This window comes from Elephantulus edwardii, unplaced genomic scaffold, assembly GCF_000299155.1.
Source record: "Elephantulus edwardii isolate Elephantulus edwardi_28Jun2011 unplaced genomic scaffold, EleEdw1.0 scaffold00073, whole genome shotgun sequence".
In the NCBI taxonomy this organism is placed as follows: Eukaryota; Metazoa; Chordata; class Mammalia; order Macroscelidea; family Macroscelididae; genus Elephantulus; species Elephantulus edwardii.
The window spans coordinates 15,685,959-15,705,982 of NW_006399823.1; positions in this window are offsets into that span (position 1 = coordinate 15,685,959).

A 20,024-nucleotide genomic window follows, 5' to 3' on the forward strand; every position below is an offset into this window, starting at 1 on the left:
TTTTCCTCAGCTTCAGCTTGAACTTGCATATGAGTAGTTGGTGGTCTGTTCCACAATCAGCTCCTGGCCTAGTTTTCAGAGCTGATATTGAGCTTCTCCAGCAGTTCCTTCCACAGATGTAATCGATCTGATTCCTATGCATGCCATCAGGTGAGATCCGTGTGTATAACGTGCATTTATGTCTCTTTAAAAGTATGTTTGCGATGAATAAGTCATTGGTTGTGCAAAATCCAATCATTCTATCTCCAGCTCCATTTCTGTCTCCGAGTCCCTATTTTCCAAGTACTAAATCTTCTTCTCTGTTCCCAACTTTTACATGCCAGTCATGTATTATTATCAATGCATCTTGATTGCATGTTCGATTTTAGATTATTAATGGGTAAATGTTCTTGGTAGAAAGCAGTTGAGTTTTACTGAAACTTCTAGAGATGGTATTTCCTCAAGACTATCCGAATGAAGATTAATTCTGATAATAATTTAGGATTAATTTCTGACAGTTGTTGTAATTGTTGTTAGCTATCATGGAGTCAGCTCTGCCTCATGGCCTTCCCTGTGCCACCCTCACAGTCTCTGCTATGTTCAAACCAGTGAGTTGTTCCAGTCACCGTGCCAATCTATCTCCTTGAAGGATTTTGCTGACTTTCTACTTTTCCAGGCATGATGTATTCTTTTTTTTCCCTCAAGAACTGGTCTTTCCTGACAATGTGCCCAAAGTATCTGAGATGAGAGGGATTTCTGCATAAGTGATTCTCTGGGCTGCCCTTCAGTGCCAGCAGAAAAGTGCCACCTCTTCTAGCCCTGACCAAGGAAAACAAAGAAAGGAAAATGCTGCTACTGGGCTGGAACATGCACTGAGCACATTCAACCCTTCCCTTCGTCAAGAGAGGCAGGCTGGTGAGAACAGAACAAAACAGAGGCATGATTCTGAGACAAAAGCATTCAAACAAGCAACAGGGCTGATTTCAGTGCTGAATTTGTTTCAGGTGCAGATGTCGGGAGGTTGATTTGAGGCTGTTTAATTATATTTTGTGTCCTGCAAAAATCTCAAAACCCAGAGACTTTATTCAAACTCATTGCCATCAAATGGGAGTGAATTCATAGCTGCAGACCTTTCACTGGGTGTTCAAGGCTCTAAGACTCATGAGATGAGATCACCCATCTTGACTTAAACTCATTACAGTCAAGTCAGAACAAACTCATAACTGACCCCCACCCCCGACAAGCCTGTGAGACTATTTCACGTGGAGGTGACTGACCACCCTTCTCTCTCAGAGGTACTGGAGGATTTGAACTTCCAGAGAGGCTCAGCCACTGGTTTAGCTGGACTATGCCACCAGAGCTCCTTAGAAACTATAGAAGAAACAATGTAAAGTTGACATGACTAAGAGATGCATCTCCCTGAAAACTCATAAATACATTGCTGCTCAAATGACTATGAGCTGAAGTGGTGCCCTCCAGTCAGTGCTGGTGGACGCTGGGAAAGCCAGCAGCATTGGCTGTGCTGCTCCCTGGTGTAGTCCCGTGGGCTCTGCTGCAAAGAGCTGAGCAAATACAGTTACTTAATGCAGCCACGTTAGCTCAACCAGAGTCAGCATGTTACGGCATTAGAATGTGTTACACTCGGCCGTTCTGGCACTTTCTCCATCTGTTTACATTTAGAACAGGACTCGCTGCCAAAGATGAGGAATCCCAGTGCCTACGATCCAGAAAGCACAAGCCAGGGGGTAGAAATGAAAACAAATTGAAAAACTACTTGTTGCTAGCTAGTTGCCTGGTGTTCACAAGGACAAGACACCTTCCTTGGAGCATTCAACCCCGGAGCAGAGAGTCTTGGAGAAGAAAGCTCACATGAGCCTTCCCAGAGTCCCTCTCTGAGCATGGCACCTAACTCAGGCTTCTCTTCTCAACCTCTTCTAAACCATGAACTCCTTGAGGCAGACTGGGCCATGCTGATGTCTTTGTTTTCCAGTGTAAAGGCCAAGTATGTGATCTTCATAACACTTGCTTAGTTGAATAAATCAATGAATGAATGGATGACAACTCTTTGTGACAGTTTCCAAGCATGGCTTGAAATTCTTTGACCTTCTCTCATTGAGAAATTAACTTTGTCCTTCTTGAATTTGAGAAAGTGTGCAACTATCTCCTCCATCTGAGTCAACAGAATTCCTCCTGATGTGATTCCAACGCTTAGGGATACCAGGCCATGTAGCTGTTTGCAGGCCATTTGCTCCTTGAAACCTTGGGCCACTATCTCACATTCCTGATCACCTTCAGACTACGATGTCAGGAAGGAACCCAGGCAGCACAGCTGGTAAGTGCTCAGCTGCTAACTAAAAGACGGGCAGTTCAAATCCACCCAGGAGCTGTATGAAAGAGTGTGACAATTTACTTTCTTAAAGACGACAGCCTGTGGAGCAGTTCTACTCACACATTGAGTTGCACTGACTTGAAACTGACTCCAAGCCGCCTGAAAACAACTATCCTGGGAAGTCCTTGCATGGTGGGGTGGTGAATGTGCTTGGCTGCTAACGACAAGCCACCCAGAGGTGCTTCAGGAGTAAAGCTCGATTTGCTGCCAATAAACCAGCCATTGAAAACCCTTTGGTTTTTGATCCTAATACATATGGGGCTGCCAGGGATAGGAACCGACTTGATGGCTATGAGGTTTTAGACACCAACGATAGGTAACCAAAAGATCCTTCTCGACTCCACCACACAGAAGTTTGTGCTCTGCCAGCCCCTCCTGGTTGGTAACAATCCCCACAGTCAGGAGGTAGATCTTAAAAGCCCCTTTAAATCTTTTTCTCCACTATAAGTCTATAACTTCTTTCTTTGACCTCTGAAGAGATGAATAACAGCTGGTTCCCAAATTCACTTTCTCATAGTCTTTCACATACTTGGATATATTTATTAAGCCATTTTCCAGCTCTTTTCTCTTTAAGTCAAATATTCCAAAATCTTTGTAGAGCCTTTCACCTTTCTTCATTTGACTTTATGTTCATGGCCATCTGAAAACAGATGTCAACAGCTTTTGAGGAGGAGGACAGAGTCATAAAATGAGAGCCTGAGATCAAAATAACAACAATCCTTTTGGTATTTAAGGCACTGGATAGCATGCAAAGCATTTTCACCCTTATGATCTCAGGATTCTCATAACTACCCAGTGGCATGAGTGAGGCACACATTTGCTTCTACTTATTAAGGAATCATATGTGTTAATGGTTGAAGAGATTGTCAATATGTAGACAAGGGCCTAAACAAAACTTCAGACAATAAAATCAGCAGATGTTTTTAAGTAATGAATTCTTTTCGCTTCAATTTTTATTATAACTATTTTTCAGTAAAAAATAAATTCAAATATTCTTCTAAGAGAAAACATGTTTGTGACTGAAAAACTGGGGCTTTACAAAGTGCTGGGACAGTTTAGTAATATTTTGAAGTATTCCATTTTTTATTATCAAGAGGTAATTCAGATTGTAAGCACAACAGTAATGAAATGGAGACTTTTTTTCCTGTCTTTGACCTTAAATTTTTAGCTTCTAGAAATAGGATAGCGAATTTGGTATGCTCACAATCAGAATCAAAAGCATATTGGAAACCATTGAGTAGGCATAAAAATTTGCAATTAAATGTGCTTGGTTACAGAAACTTTGTAAGTTTAGAACATAAAGATTCACCATGGCTTCATAGATACCATATAACACATTACTCAACAAACAAGTCATATGGACAACAGTCTCCCCCTTTTCTGGCCCCATAACTATTTAACTAGCAAATTAAGAACCATGTGCTTTATAAAAAAAATAGTCATGAGTTCACATTTATTCTACAGGTCAAACCATCAAGCACTGTGTATAATGAAGACAAAGTTATAGATAGAATGTGCAGAGAAGAGAAGATTCAGAAAAGAGGTGATGGGGTGGAGTATAAAGCAAATAAAGCTGATACTCAAGCCTACTCTTAGGGGTTGAATTGTTTCTCCCTAAAATATGTGTGGAGATCTCTAGTGGCATAAGGGAATCACATTTTTAACCAAAAGCTGAGCCTCTGACACTTCTAATCCACCAGCAACTCCATGGGGGAAATATAGGCAAACTCTGCCCTTGTAATTTACAGCCTCCAAAACTGAGTGGAAGGTCAGCTATGAGTTGATTTTAACTCAACAATAATGAGTTTGAGAAAATATGTTTGCAAATCTTCAACCCCTTTCTGAAGTTCATAGGAAACTGTACTGCTAACTTACAAGTGATGCTTTTCTGTCCATTCGAATGCACAACAGCCCTGCTAGAAAAAGATGGGACAGTCTCCTCCCGTGCAGTTTATAGCCCCTAACACGCAACCCGCTGGAGGGTCAACTGTGAGTCTGTCCCAGTTCAATGGGATTGAGGAATGGTAATCTCATGAATTGAACTTCCTTTGCTAGTTATGTTAATGAGATCATATCAGTCTAAATGCATTGTAGATCTATCGCCTTCCAAGTGTAAAAAGAACAAACTAGGCACAGAGAAGGAAGCACACATGAAGGTATAGATAGATACATTCCACATGAACATCATCAAGGAGCCCCGGAACAGAAGCTGAAAAAAGACTAACATCTTTCCCCAAATCCAACAGAAAGAGAAAGCCTTATGTCAGTGCCTGATTTAGACTTCCAGACAACAAAAATATTGTTCTGGGTTCAAAGCAAAGGTGCAAAGACATCTGTACTCTGTTAGCCCCTTCTTATGGTTGTTTGTTGTCATTGTTAAGTACCATCAAGTTGGAATCTACTCGTGCTGATTTCTCCAGCAGGTTTTCAGAGGTAGTAGTTAATCACTACAGAGGAGAATCTGTCCATCTTTCTCCTGAGGAGGAGCTGGTGGATTTGAACCCTGTGCCTTGGATTGGCAGTATGAATAGCTTGTCTCTAGAAACTCTATGAATATGGAGAAATGATAAAAATTACTACACAAGTGTTTAGGTCTTTCATTCATAGGGTCGCTATGAGTCGTCTATGACTCAACGACACTTAACAACAACCAGTTTGCCTTTTATAGTTGGTCATAATCCCCACTGTCAGAAAGCATTTCTTAATACAGTGTAGGTCCTTTCTCAACTACAAATCTTTAACTTCTTTATTTGGCCTCTAAAGGTGTTTTTAGAAAGTAAATTACTGTTCATTAAAGCCATCCATTTCAGGCATCCTGTCAGAACCACATTAAGAAACTAAGATACTTTTATTTTTCTTCATTGATTTGCTTACAAAGTTCTATACATTGTGTTTCATGTTATTTTTCATTCGCATTGTGTTTCATATAATCATTCCCATACATTATGTTTTATAAAATTAATCACCATTGGACCCTGCCCATCATTACCTTGTCTCTTCACCCTACTTTCTAGAGATAAGTTGCTTTCTCAGGTTCATCCTGGGTAATGGCTATGCCAGAACCAGAAATCAAACCTGAGAGAGTAAAAGAACACAGAATGGAGTGTTGGGAGCACTGGGTCTGGGCAGGTTATACCACCATGAGGTGATACACACTGTGTCATCACCATGTTCCATGATAGAAATCGGGATCTCTGGCAACGAGGGGAAGGGTACTGGTAAGTATACTGGGTGAATCAGAGGCGTACTGAAATAAGTGTGTGTGTACGCACATCACTGTCCCAACAACTCAACAAGTTATAAAGAGTAATTGAAGACATAGAGATGTTCTGTCAGACAGTGACCAGAGGAGCCACACTTGAACTTTGCTGACTCCAGAGCCAGACTCTTCTCAAGATGGCCCAATTCCATAGTCTAGAGGCAATGCTTGACATTTCTCTAAGCTACAATTTCCTGGGATTTAAAATGAGAGGATGAATGGCGTGAGCTTTAAGGTTTCTGTCTTGTCTGACATTTGATGAACGGTGAATGAGTTGGCTTCACCCAAGGCCCCTTGGATACCAAGATGCCATTTTGTCTCAGAAAACTATCCAAAAGCTTTAGCCCAAATGGTTTTTTAAAGCTCTCTGGCCCACCCCCACTCCCCGCCATCCCCGAGTGATCTCAGAAGCATCCAAGAAGAATACACACAGGACTTATTTCTGTCAAGATCCAAAGTAGTTGTCATGGGCGCCAACAGAACTGCACCCTCCAGCTCTTACAAAGGTGATTGCCACCCGCGAGCGGGCTGCAGTGGAGAGGATGTGGGCACGAACCATTCAGACTTGGGTGTGTCACTTTAGACCAGGCCAGACCCATCAAAGTGGTGTGCTTTCCTCCACCCTTTCCGACTGCCCCAAGCCTGGCACAGGGCTTACTAAGAGCGAAAGTAACACTTGCCTATTTGGAGGCCAACAGTATTTTCTAGCTGGTTGAGTGAGGTGCCAGACAGAACCACAAAGAGAAAAACTTTTCACAGACTCAAACAAGATGCTTCTAATGCCCAACATGTCCCACACCCTGGTTTTAAGTTTATGCCCAGCGTTTACATTGCAACGACAATGACAGGGGCATATTTAATGCCCGTGCCTGCCTGCAAATCCTCATCTTCTTAATTTGTCATTCCAAAATAAAAAGGCACTGAGTTGGACCACAGAGCTATCTTTTCCCTAATGATATTTTAGAAATAAATTGGCAATGAAAGGGCGCTGCTTTGTTACGAGCTCTTGTCAGTTGGTTCAATTGATCAACTTATTTTCTAAGGCCGTTTTGTAAGAAGTAGGCTCCATTTTAGAGATGACACTTCATTCATAACAGGAAGTGTTTGAGTCTTACTCGACTGCCAGCACATCACTTAATAGAACGTGTCACTAGGCATCAAATGAAGCAGCAAGGCTGAGCCTGCAGGTGACATTCCAGCCAGTCTCAGCCGTGCTTAGCCAGGTGGGAAAAAATGACTCAATGCATCCAGAATGTGGGATGCAAATGAGATTCCATAGAGCCAAAGATCAATGGTGGGATAGTGAAAAAGAGCGAGCTGACAGCTCCCAAGCTCTGGGCAATCTGTTCTCCGTTATTTAAAAGGAGGGGATGCCAAGAAATGAAACACCAAAATGCTTCACTCAGTTCACTATCTGACCTGAGTTTGTGTGTCTCCTCCCCAACTGCAAAATGGGACTCATTAGCCAGGCTGGTTATCAGTTATGAAGTTATCAACTTTACGCTAAAGGGCAGTGATGGGATGGTGGAGAAAAGGGGTACATCTGTGAAGTCTAGGTTAACTATCAAACCAGACAAGCATCCCTAAGTAATCAAGAGCAAATGGTGACTGTTGAAAGGTTTCATCCAAAGTGAGCAAAGGCATAGTTCGGAGAACTCCCTCAGCACATGATACAGGAATCCTGACTTTGCTTTCTAGTTCTGTCGGTTCTTGACAGAATGGTCTCAAGTCACTCCGTTGACCTCTCTGGAGATCAGTCTTCTGAAGAGCAGGGCTAATGGATCTGAATTTCTGCAGAAGCTACTGATGACTAAAAATGATTGTGAAACCCTTTTGAAAAATCAAAGTGTTGATAAAGTAATAATGAACTTTGACCAAAAACCATGTTACATTGGATAGTTGCTTTAAATGCTCCTGTTCCTGTATTAAATCGTTGTCAGACCTGTGGAAGAAGGTTCAAGAGAAGAAATGTGAGGTGGTCTTGTTAGAGAAATGGGGGTTTTGCAGATATGCAACACTGCCCTCTATCGCCAGCCGGCATATTAATAAACCACTGAAGTCGAGCAGTCGATTTTCCTGTGCTGCGTGTCTTTGCTGGGAGAGTTTGTGTGCAAAAGGCAGTGATCAGACTTCTATCTCAGAGGAGAGCTTTTGCTTCTCAGAGTGTGGTGTGTGTCCGTTAGAAAGCTGCTGAGTGGAAATCTTATTCCCTGAGATTTTAAACAGCCACATTCCTGGTATTTGACATCAATGGGACATTTAGCAAATGGAGTGCCAGATGGAGCTCCTGGCTCTATTTTCTGTGAGGCTCTTGAGAGTCGGAAACCTCCGGATGTTTGCATTTGATAGGCTTGCTCACCACAGGGCCCCCGGCCATGGCTGGATGGACGCGGGGCATTTTGTGAGCTGCTGAGTTGGGAGTTCAGGGGTAGAAGAGAGCTGGGGCATAAGGGACATGACATCTACAATGTGACACATGAAACTTCCAAGGCACAGCATCCTTGGGCAGTCACTGTAACATTCAGACACCTCTCTAACATTATTTTGACTTTCTTACAAGCCATATGTGCATAGTAATTGACTTACACTTGCACAAACATGATCTCTTCTGGGCCTTGCATCACCAGAAAGTAAGGTATGTACCACTATATTAGAGATTAGAGCTCTGGTGGCCTAGTGGGTAAGGAATTGTACTGCCAACCCAAAGGCAGGTGGTTTGAATCCATCGGCTGCTTCACAGAAAAGCGATGAGAAATCTCCTCCCCTGAGATTTACAGCCTCTGAAAACCTGCTGGAGGGTCTGCTATGAGTTGTTCTGACTCCACAACTACCACACACACTTCAGAGATCAGGAAATATCCTGAGAATATTGAATGACTTGTCCACAATTACACCATAAATCCCCTGATAAATTATAGGAAAGCAGCAGATGGTAATCACAAGTTTGTCAGTCATACCCTAAGGTGGTAGTCCTGTGAAATAGTTTCTTAATGACTTTTTATGAAGGCTCCAATGATCTCAATGGTGTTATGATAAGAGTCCTGGGCTTTCACAAGGTTTCTATGCAATGACGCTGAAGACAGCTGATAACTGATCTAGCCCATGAAATTTTTTTTCCCCTCTGAGAACGAACATTTGGATTTTTTCCAAGTTGCAAATGTCTTTGGTGTTCAGGCAGATAAATGTCACCTTGATGTATTAAATTGGTGCCATATAGAATGACTCTTCTTTTTACCTTGTCTTAAGCAGAGCTTATCTACAATTCTAGAACAGTTGAACCCAGAGGAGTTTTCACTTGTATTACAAGTTGGCATGGTGGTGTTCTTCTGAAGTTTGCATGCTGCTATTTTTACAGATGTAATCCTCAGTTCCCACCTTAACTCAGGTCACAGGAGTGTCTGGGAAATGAAACTGCAGTCCCCATTTTCCTCCCCAGTGCATGGTTCACTTGAATTCTAAGCCCTCAGATATGCTCTACTGGCTGACATTTGGTTGTTTACCACCTCAAATGGGAGATTCAATAATTAGCTGTTTTTGCCAGCTTTTAAAAAACAGTTGCCAGATAAATACACGGGGAAGTGATCTGCATATCTGGTACATCTTACTTTTCTTTTAACTTTGAGGGTGCCACCTACTTCCTTAAGCTAAACCCGCTTTAGGCTGTTCCTAAGAAACATCTTCGCAATATGTAACAGCATTTAGAATACTTTCCTTGACACCAAAGCTGTGTTTTTCCAATGTTCCAAAACAAAAGCCCTCTGTTCCTATGCATCTTTTAACAAAACAATAAAGAGCATTGTTATTGTCAAGGTTTTTAAAAAACTCAACTCAGATTTGTTGAATTTCCCTAGGTTGCCTGACATTGAACTAAGTATTTGAGAATAGCATCAACACATATTAACTCCAGAAGAACTTTTATAATGTTTTATAATGTTGAGTTTCTTGGTTTACATAGAAATACATTCTCCTTATAAACACTTTCACTAATGAAGAGTCTTCTCTAAACAGTTGTTGTCTATCCCAATTTTGAACAACTCTAGTAGAGGATTTGAAATAAGGATGAAAGAAGAACTGATGTCTTTGAATCCTAGTGTTGGAGAAGAGTACTGAATATCCTGTGTACTATCAAAATAACAAACAAGTTTGTCTTGGAAGAATAGCAACCAGAATGCTCCTTAGAGGCAAGGATAGTGAAACTAAGCCTCACACACTGTGGGCATGTTGTCAGGAGGAGGTGTTGTTGTTGTTGTAGTTGTTGTGTACCGTAGAGTAGAAACTGACCCATAGCTGACACTCTGGCAGGTTGCACAGGAGGAGATTGCCCATCCTTCTCCTGGTGGTCTCAAACAGTGTGCCTTTTGGATTGTGGTGTATTCCCTTACCACAAGGCCACCAGAGCTCCCTCCTTGGAAAAAGACATCATGCTTGGGAAGGTGGAGAATCAGCAAAAGAATAACTCTCAACAAGATAAACTGACACCGTGACTGGAACTGTGGATCTGAGCAGGTCAGAGAAGATGAGGATGGCACAGGATTGGGAAGCTTCAGATCTATTCTTCGTAGGGTCACTATGAGTTATAGTTGTTTTGGTGACACTTAGCAACAATAGAGGACACAAGAAGGCCTGATAGAACAATAATTGAGCACTCAGAAACTAATCTAATGGTCACCAATTTAAACTCATTGTGAGCTCGACAGGAGAAAGGACCTAACAATCTGCTCCTATAAAAATTATAGCAGAAGAAACCCTTTAGGGCAGTGCTATATTACTCTGTCACAAAGCCGCTTTGAATCAGCATCAACTTGATGCCACACCCAACCACTCATCTCATTGCCAGAGAGTTGGAATCAACTCACAGCGCGAGTGGATTTTCTGAGGCAATAGATCTCATGGGAGGAGATTCCCCAACTCTCTCCTGGGGAGCAACTGGTGGATCTGAACCATGTGCCTTTGAGTTGGCAGCACAACTCTTTACCCACTAGGCCACCGAAGCTGCCTACCTAACCACAAGAGGAAGTCTTTTGCTAGGTTCCATTGTTGTTGTTGTTGTTGTTGTGTCCCATAGAGCTGCAACTGACCCATAGCTGACCCTCTGCAGGTTTTCAGAGGCAGTTTATCAAACAGGAGGAGATTGCGTATCCTTCTCCCACATTTCAGTTAGAATTTCAATTGAAGGGCTCAAGAAAGAGCTGTGTCCGTGAAGTGACTAAAGTTCTATACTAGACTAAAATTGAAAGAGATGATCAATTTTATCAATTGTAAGAAGAGACGGTTTCTAAAAGCAGACTTGGATGCCCCCTCCAAAGGAATCTTCATACATGTCCACCTTCCTCCCCAAAGAAATCTTCTTACATGTCCACCCCCCTCCCCAAAGGAATCCTCTTACACATCCAGCCTTCATCTGGATACACTTGAGGAGGCGCCATTTTGGCCTAACACAAGCACAGAGTAACATGTAGCACGCACCCAGATTGAGTCACTAGCAACGAGGTCCTTAAAAGTCTACAAACCAACCACAGGATTGTAATGAAAGAAAGTGATGACAGACAAGTTATAACATACAGCCAGCCAATTTCTGAGCACTGTGCTTTGGCGGCCTAGTCTTGGACATGGGAAGAATTATGTTGCTCAATTTACAACTTATTAAAGAGTGAACAAAGCCATCATCAGTGCAGGGCTGGTTCTGTGTCAAAGACAACCAGGAGTGGTGATGTTACAGAGCTCCTGTTGAGCAGACAGTCAAGTAGTACCTGACTCCCTTTCTCTCCCTAATGTGTAATCATTAGAGAAGGATGAATTTTCAAAAAGTAAAGAAATTGCTGAAGTCTTACTATGCCATGACTTTTTTTTTCTTCCCACTCTTGTTATCTGCAACAGCCTAGACATGCTGATAGAATCAGTTCATTCCTTAAGCAAGGCAGTAATTACTTTTTCACATGGTGCCTGCTCTTTGCAAGCAGTTGCCAATGACATGCAGAATGGAATGCCTTTGTTGTGTGGTGGGGGTGGGGTGGGGTGATGAATTGGAAGTTTATTATAATGCTTTATACTGGGACATAAAATTTACTCCTCCAATAGAACATAGAAACAACTTTTTTTTAAATGTACCAGGAGAAATACACGATACCTTATGGACAGTCTGTGATCAATTTTCAAAATGAGTCCCAAGAAGTGTCATGTATGCAAACGATAAAGTCCTCTCAGTCTAAATCGACTTTGAATTTTGTTTTATTATTCCATAAATGAAGTAGTATTCACTGCTGCTTTTGGTTTACATAGTTGAAGAGCCAGGAGACGAGGTTCTGGTCTCCATATTCCCCTTAAGTATGTGTGCTCAATTTTTCTAAAGAAGTTATCTAACCTTGCTTTATCAATAGAAAGAGGAAAGCTGGATCGAAGAATTTCCAAGATTCTTTGAATCTTTGTAGTCTTTGATTTTTGTCTTCCAGGGTGAATAAATAGCTCCACTTAGCATTGGAAACTGCAGGTAGCACAAGTTCCCCGCCACTCCCAGGAATCAGGGATAGCTTTTAGGTCGTGGAAGGACCCTGGATAGTATGTTTCAGACATAGCATAAGACTCTAGTCCCCTGACTTCTATGTGGATGCAAATTAATATTTCCACCACTGAGATTTTTGTGATCTGGGAGGTCACTCTTGAATTTCTTTCCTTTATACCCATTTGTAAAAGACAATCATTTGCCCAACTAGATCTGATCTTTAATTTGATAACATCTTAGGGTTTTCTATTCTGTAAAATTAAATATTCTGACAATGTAACCAACACTTAAAAAAAAGAAGGAATACCACTGACCCGATTAATAATCTATTGTGCTGTTCTCCACAACTTAAACCTTCAAAATGAACATTTGAAGTACATTCTGTGCCATTCTTCAGCTACAAATTTTCTTTTACAACTGTTATCCTTTTTTCATTTTTCTTCCCCCTGAATTTATAGGCCATTTATCAGGACAAGTCTCCAGGCTGGGCCATTTCCTTCTTTACAAAAGGATTTTACATGGTGGACTGGCATTTCCTTTACTTAACATCCTTGAAAAATCTGGAATGTTCTCACTGGTTCATTTCTAGAGTAGGGGTTTCCAGTCAGGAGGCTAAACCCAACATTGTGCCTGGAGGGTTTCTTCAACATGGTAGTAATTTCAATGTCACACACTAAAAATATTATTGTCAAGCAATTGTTCAGCCTATGTAGATCCAAATTTCATAGACTCGAAACTCCTGAGTCAGAAGCTTCTGGATGTATTTATAACATGTGTATAGGTCTGCACTTCTCTCCAGAACAGCTTTGCATTTGACAGTCAACCACTGCACTGAGTGAGGATTCATGAAAAGCACATATAGTTCCAAAGAACAATGTAAGACTATTTAGCATCTATTTTATTTCCTTCCTTCTGTATGATTTGACTTATCAATCTATGTGAAGACTTATTTGAATTGACTTTACACATTTCAGATTAATAGATGATATACCTCCTATTAATACTACTACTAGAGCAATATATGAAACTGTTGATATCTCCCCTCCCCCTTCTGTAATACTAGGGAACACTGGTGGCCTAGTGGCAAGAAGCTGCGCTGCAATCCTGAAGGCATGTGGCTCGAGGCCATCAGCTGCTCCACAGAAGAAGGATGGACAGTCTCCTCCCCTGTAATTAACTGCCTCTGAAAACCCACCAGAGGGTCAGCTATGGGTCACTTCTGACTCCACAGTACACAGCAACAACATCAGTGCGTTAGCACTGCCATAACTATTCTTCACCCTTACAAACCAAACTGTGGTTAGACTACACAACACATGATTCAGGCCTTCTTGGGTTTTTAATACATCTGTAGGAGGGATTTTAGTTGATTTCTCAGAGGAATACAAGATTGAGAACTATTTTTTCCCCTCCATATTATTTTTATGAGCTGATCCAAAATTGACATTTGTGACCCTGAGTGAATGGACATGTTTTTGGCCCAGAAACAGAAATTTGCAATTTGCAACATGGAAAGATCCCCATGGTGATCTTCTCATGATGACGGTCTGTTCAGAACTAAAGAAGGCTGAGTAGAGTGTGGCGGGCTGCACTGAGAGGCAAGCCAAAATGATGAGTTAGAAACTGAAGAAGGAAGATTTCAGTTTGTGATCTGGGAAAGGAAGTGCCTGACTCTGAACCTCGGAATTTGTGATAGCTCTTGACACACAGGAGATAGGGGAGATGTTCTCCACCTCCCCAAGGACTTGTCAAGGGAAGGCAGGCGCAAATTGCAACACCAGGAGCTAATGTGAGGCCAGGGAAGCATTCTGTGGAACTGAGAGCTATTAAACACTGCAAGTTTACCAAGGGAGGCTGGGCAATCTTGGTGCTTTGCAGGTTCAGAAATTAGATAGATTATTATCTTCTGGAGTCAAATATAAAGAGAGAACTAGTCACGCTCCAGAGACCACTCCCTCCCACCCTTTCAAACAAAGGAAGCGCTACACTGATATGGGTTGAGAGGAGGAGGGGAAGCTAATGTAGAAATGAAGAGGCCCTCAGTTGACTCTCAAATGTTTATGCATTTGCTTTTCCTGTCAAATCAAGAAATTGTTTTTCTTTTCTGAAAGGGTGTGTATCCTCAGGAAATTATTGTTTTAGATTTGCTTGTGTTCAAAATAGTGCCAACTGCTGCCAGGTTCAATTCTGGCCAGGCTGACTGAAGTGCCTAAAACTTAAAGCCCCCAAAACAGGCTTTCAACCAGAGGAGGCATGAGAAAGCAAGACTACTCTACATGGTGTGCAAAAATCCCTTAGGGAGTCTGTTGTGTTGTGTAGTTCTTAAAACAAAAGACAACCCACGTAAAATTTCCATTTCCACAGTAGCTACTTGAAGGACTGAGTCACAGCATTCTGGGTATGAGTGAAATGCAAGAGAAGCATCTCCAAGGCTACGCTTGCTTTCAACCCAGGTGATGTTGTTGGAAAGTTCTACGTATTATCTGCTTCTGGATAAGAATTGCCTTGAAATGTGTTGCATCAAAACGTGTTGATTTTCACACATGCTGCTTAAAAGAATACAGGGATTTTGCCCTTGACTGGAGCATCTTAGGGAGTTCTGGTGGTGTGATCCACAGGGAGTTGCTCTGCTCACTGAAAGGCTGCAGCTCTGCTCTCATGGTTCAAGCCTACCAGCAACTCTATGGGAGAAAACTGGGAAGTCTCCTTCAGTGTGATTTACAGCCTCAGAAAACCCACTGGCGAGGCCGCTATGAGCTGCTTCTGACTCAACAGCAACGAGTTGAATTTGGGCAGCAGCTTGGGAGAAGGATCCAGTGAAAAACATGAATCCTTCTGAATAGTTTTCTTTTAATTAAGGTTAATATTATTTTGTGTGAGTACAATCTAACTTGGTGTTTTACTTCCCAGATCTTTAAACCAGTTGTGCTACATTTCCTTGAATAAAAATAGAGGCCTCAAAAAAAAAAAAAAATAGAGGCCTCACCTGCTGAAAGCAGTAGAGCCATCTCAGTAACTAAGAACAGGAATCCAGTCTGTGTCTTTCAAAAGACAAAGTTAATAGTAACTTCAAGATCTTTTCTGCAGACCTTTCTGAGGGCAGCTAAAGCAAGTGCCTTTAGGGAGTGATTATTATCTTTTCTCTGGTTGTTATTTGGGGGACAATATGCAGTGTTCCCCCTGGCAGCTGGAAAATTATGTTGTGGCAGGAAGGACAGCATTCTGCCTGCCTTGAAATGCTTCTCCCAAGGGATCATAAGCTGACACTCTATTGATGGAACATGTACAGGAAAGAGAAAATGCTTTCCCATATTTTTATTTTCTGATCCCCTTCTTTCTTATTTTTGAGCTACACTTCTTTAGAAAGGGATGAACTATAGGAAGAAAAAAGTAAAATTAAAAAGGACCTTGAACACCCAACTTGATATCGGTATTGTTGTTGTTAGGTGCCTCCAAGTTGAGTGTGACTCATAGTGACCCTATGAACAAAGGTCGGAAACTTCTCCTTTCCTGTGCCTGCCTCATCCTCAATTTTATATTAATTGGCTCTGTTTGTGTAGTTGTGATTGTTATGCACCATAGAGTCAGAACTGACTCATAGCTGACCCTCTAGCAGGTTTGCAGAAGCCGTATATAAATCTCACAGGAAGAGACTGCCCATCTTTCTCTTCCAGAACAGCAACTGTCTGCGTTTGGATTGGCAGCACAACTCCTTACTAGGCTATCAGAGCTCCCTAATGTCTGTGTAAAGAAGGCACATTTATGGTCATTATATATACCTGCCATATATACAAGTAGAAATTGTCCTATTTGCAGATTGGTGCACATTTCTGCAAATGAACCAATTGGACTTATTAAAACCTGTGCACACAGACAGAAATCTGAAACCTCAATTCAATTGGCTGTGCTGCAGCTAAGAATGGATTGATGTTAGACTGCCTTTCCAGGTCATCCCAAACTCTCGGAAGTTGTGTTGTGAAAGTTTCTTCCTTGTAATGAACATCACTGACTTATTTCTTGTACTTCCCAATAACCATAGACCCTTTCAAAGTTCCATTCCTAAAATCCTTTACATTTCAGGGGGTTTTGAAAAATTTCTCGAATAACTCAGTTCAAGAAGATCACAGCGAGTTATCTGGGATTGTAGCACTCTGTGAACAGACCAGGTTGTAAAAATGAGTACAATAAAACAAATCCATATAGATATTTTGGACAAATGACTTTATTTGATAAGTTTCAATTTCCTCCTTTGAGACCCTGGAATGAGGAAACATTTAGATGTCATATCATGATATCCCAGTGTTGACATTTTATCCCATATTAAGTGAGCTGTGTGATTTTATACAAATTACTCTTTCTTTTAGGTTCAGTTTTGAATGAAGATTTCTACCTCTTCCTACAAGGTTGCTGTGAGAGTTAATTGAAATGATTCATATGGAACATTTGGTGCTTTTGTTCTTACCCTTTGGTTCATTGTTAAGAACATGTCCAAACCTCAACCTTGTATAAATATCAGTCTTGGTTATCTAATGCATCTATAACTGAAGTAATTCAAGTAAATGATTTAACAGACAAACTTATTTTCTCACTGTTTGTTGTTGTTGTTTTGTTACATGCTATCAAGTCATAACTGACTCTCCAGTGGGTTTTCAGAGGCTGTAAATCACGTGAGTAGGAGATTGCCATCTTTCTCCCTTGGAGCAGCTGATGGATTCAAACCACTCACTACCTGGTCGGTCAAACAACTCTCTATATGCTAACCCATAGAGCTGCCTTCTCAAAATTTAAGAAGCTCTAAGTTAAAATGTAGGTGATTAGCTCTTTGTTGCTGTTGTTAGTTACTGTCCACTCAACTCTGGCTCATATCAACCTTATTACACAACAGACCAAACCCTTACAGTGTCCTGCACCATCAACACAGTCCCTGTTGTGCCCACTGTCATAGCCATCTTGCAGAGGTCTTCCTCTCATACACTGACCCTCTATTTTTCCGAGAATTATATCCTTTTCCAAGAATTGGTTCCTTCTGGTCAAATTCCCAAAGTATGTGACCAAGTCTCAATGTCCTTGCTTCTACGGTAGCACTTGGCTACACTTCTTTCAAGAGAGATTTGTTTATTCTTTTGGTAACTCGTTTGTTGATCGCCGATCAACAACATAGCAATCCTATGAACAAAAGGCCTGAGCATTTCAATAACTACCGTCATTTATCAAAGTTCATAGAGTTTCCAGAGGGATTTTGGTATGCATAGGCTACTTACTATTCTTGTCAACAACACAGGTCCAAGGAATTAGTTTTTCTCTTGTCTTCTTTATGCACTGCCCAACTTTCACATACACATGAAGGAATTGAAAATACTATGGCTTGTAAGGTTTTCTCTCAGTGGTGGCTCTGGGGGAAAGGAATATCCTTGTGTGTTTTCAGCTTCTGTTCCTCAGTTCCTTGATGATTTTCATATGACATGGCATCCATCTTTCACCACTGATGATTTCTTTTTTCTGTACCAAATCTATTCTTTCATATTTCTAAAAATGATAGGCTTAAAACATGTCTCATAATGGCATGGCATCATTAATATAAAAAGAGACACCACCCCCCTACTCTCAAATGTAATTACATAAGTTGTTGTTGTGTACTGTTGAGTTGAAACAGATCCATAGCTCACCCTTCAGCAGGTTGTCAGAGACAGTTAATTACACAGCAGCAGACTGCCCATCTATCTCCCACAGAACAACTGGTGGATCGAAAAACAGCATGCCTTGGGGATTGCAGTGCAGCTTCTCACCATGAGGCCACCAGAGCTCGTGCTTACATTGATAAGTATAGAAATCTGCAGGTAGGAAGCTGTGCTGCCAACTCAAAGGCAGGCAGTTCAAACACATGGGCATCTCTGAGGGAGAAAGATGGTCAGTCTCCTCCTATGCACTTTACAGCTTTTCAAAACCTGCTGGAGGGTTAGCAAAGAGGTGTCTCCCACTTGACAACATTGAGTTTTTTGAAGAATATGGAAGTCAGAATTTATAACACATTATTTAGTGGCCCAATTCAGCCCATAACAAATCCTTAGAAAAAAAGATTGAAAAACTGATTCACAAAAGTCTGAACAGAAGAATGGACCCTACCATTAACAAAAAGAGCCTGGAAAGAACCCTAAACATTTCTTTTTTATTCATGCAAGCAAGATTTTACTGAAGATTATCCAAAAACGACTGGAACAGCACATCAACAGAGAACTACCAGAAGTCCAGGCTGAGTTTAGAAGGGGTCAGTGATACTAGATACATTGTAGCTGATGTTAGATGGATCTTGGCTGAAAGCAGAGAATACCAGAGGAATGTCTATCTGTGTTTCATTGACTATGCAAAGGCATTTGACTGTGTGGATCATAACAATCTGTGGCTGACTCTGAGAAGAATGGGAATCCCAGAACACTTGATCGTTCTAATGCGAAACTTATACTTGGACCAGGAGGCAGTCGTCAGAACAGAGCAAGGGAACACTGCATGGTTCAAAATTGGGAAGGGCGTACGCCAGTGATGCATCCTATCTCCATACCTTTTCAACCTATGTGCAGAACAGATTATCCGGGAGGCTGGGCTCTATGAGGAGAAATGTGGGGTCAAGATTGGTGGACGATTTATCAACAATCTGCGTTATGTGGATGACACAACCCTGCTTGCTGAAACTGAAGAGGACCTGAAGCGCCTGCTGCAGAGTGTCAAGGACTGCAGCCTACAATATGGATTGAGGCTCAGTGTCAAGAAGACAAAGATTGTCACCACTGGACCAATTGGCAGCATCAGGATGGATGGTGAAGAGATTGAGATTGTACACAGCTTTAGTTTGCTTGGCTCCATAGTCAACAGTCTTGGCACCAGCAGCCAGGAAATTAAAAGGCGCATTGCCATGGGAAAGTCTGCTGTTAGGGACCTCTCCAAAGTGCTGAAGAGCAGTGGTGTCTCTCTGGAGACTAAGGTGCGTCTGATACAGGCCATGGTCTTTGCAACCACTTGTTATGCATCAGAGAGTTGGACAATGACCAGGGAGGGTAGAATGAGAATTGATGCCTTTGAGATGTGGTGCTGGAGAAGAGTATTGAGAATACCATGGACTGCTAGGAAAACAAACAAATTTGTCCTGGAAAGGGTTAAACCAGGTGGCTCCTTGGAGGCAATGATTCTGAGGCTCCGTCTAACATACTTTGGACATGTTGTGAGGAGAGACCGGTCCTTAGAGAGGGATATCATGCTTGGAAGAGTGGAGGGACAGCGCAGAAGAGGAAGGCCCTCTATGAGGTGGATTGATTCAGTGACTGGGATAATTGTGATGGGAGTGTCGGAGACAGTGCGATTGGCACAGGACAGAGCGGACTTTAGGGCTGTTTTACATAGGGTCGCTATGAGTCGCAGGCGACTCGATGGCACATAACAACAACAACAACTTTCCGACCTCTTATCTCTTAGGTATTCCTCATAGGTTCAATGATACAGACATAAAACTTTTTAAATCTGTAACCCTAATTAATGTGATTCATTTCAGTTATTCTCTTTTTCTAGGAGAATTTAGAATGTCGGTTGACCACATTAGTTCTGACTTTAAGCCCTTTCCTGTTCTCCAATTAGTATTATTTAAAAAAAAATAAAGATATTCTATGTGAACTTCCTGGGCCAAGGTTACCTGGAATCAGTTCCCTTAAAATCTTTTCTCTTTTGGAATCATTCTGGATTTAAAAAAAAAAAAAGAAAAAAAAAGAAAGAAAAACAACTTCTAGATCCATTCATTATAATGACCTCAACAGATGCTACTTCCTGTTTCTTAGGGTCTGTGGAATTTGGACTTTCCCTAATATCCAAGAGATACCAGCAGACGTGATCCCTACACTTTGCCTCTTACTCCC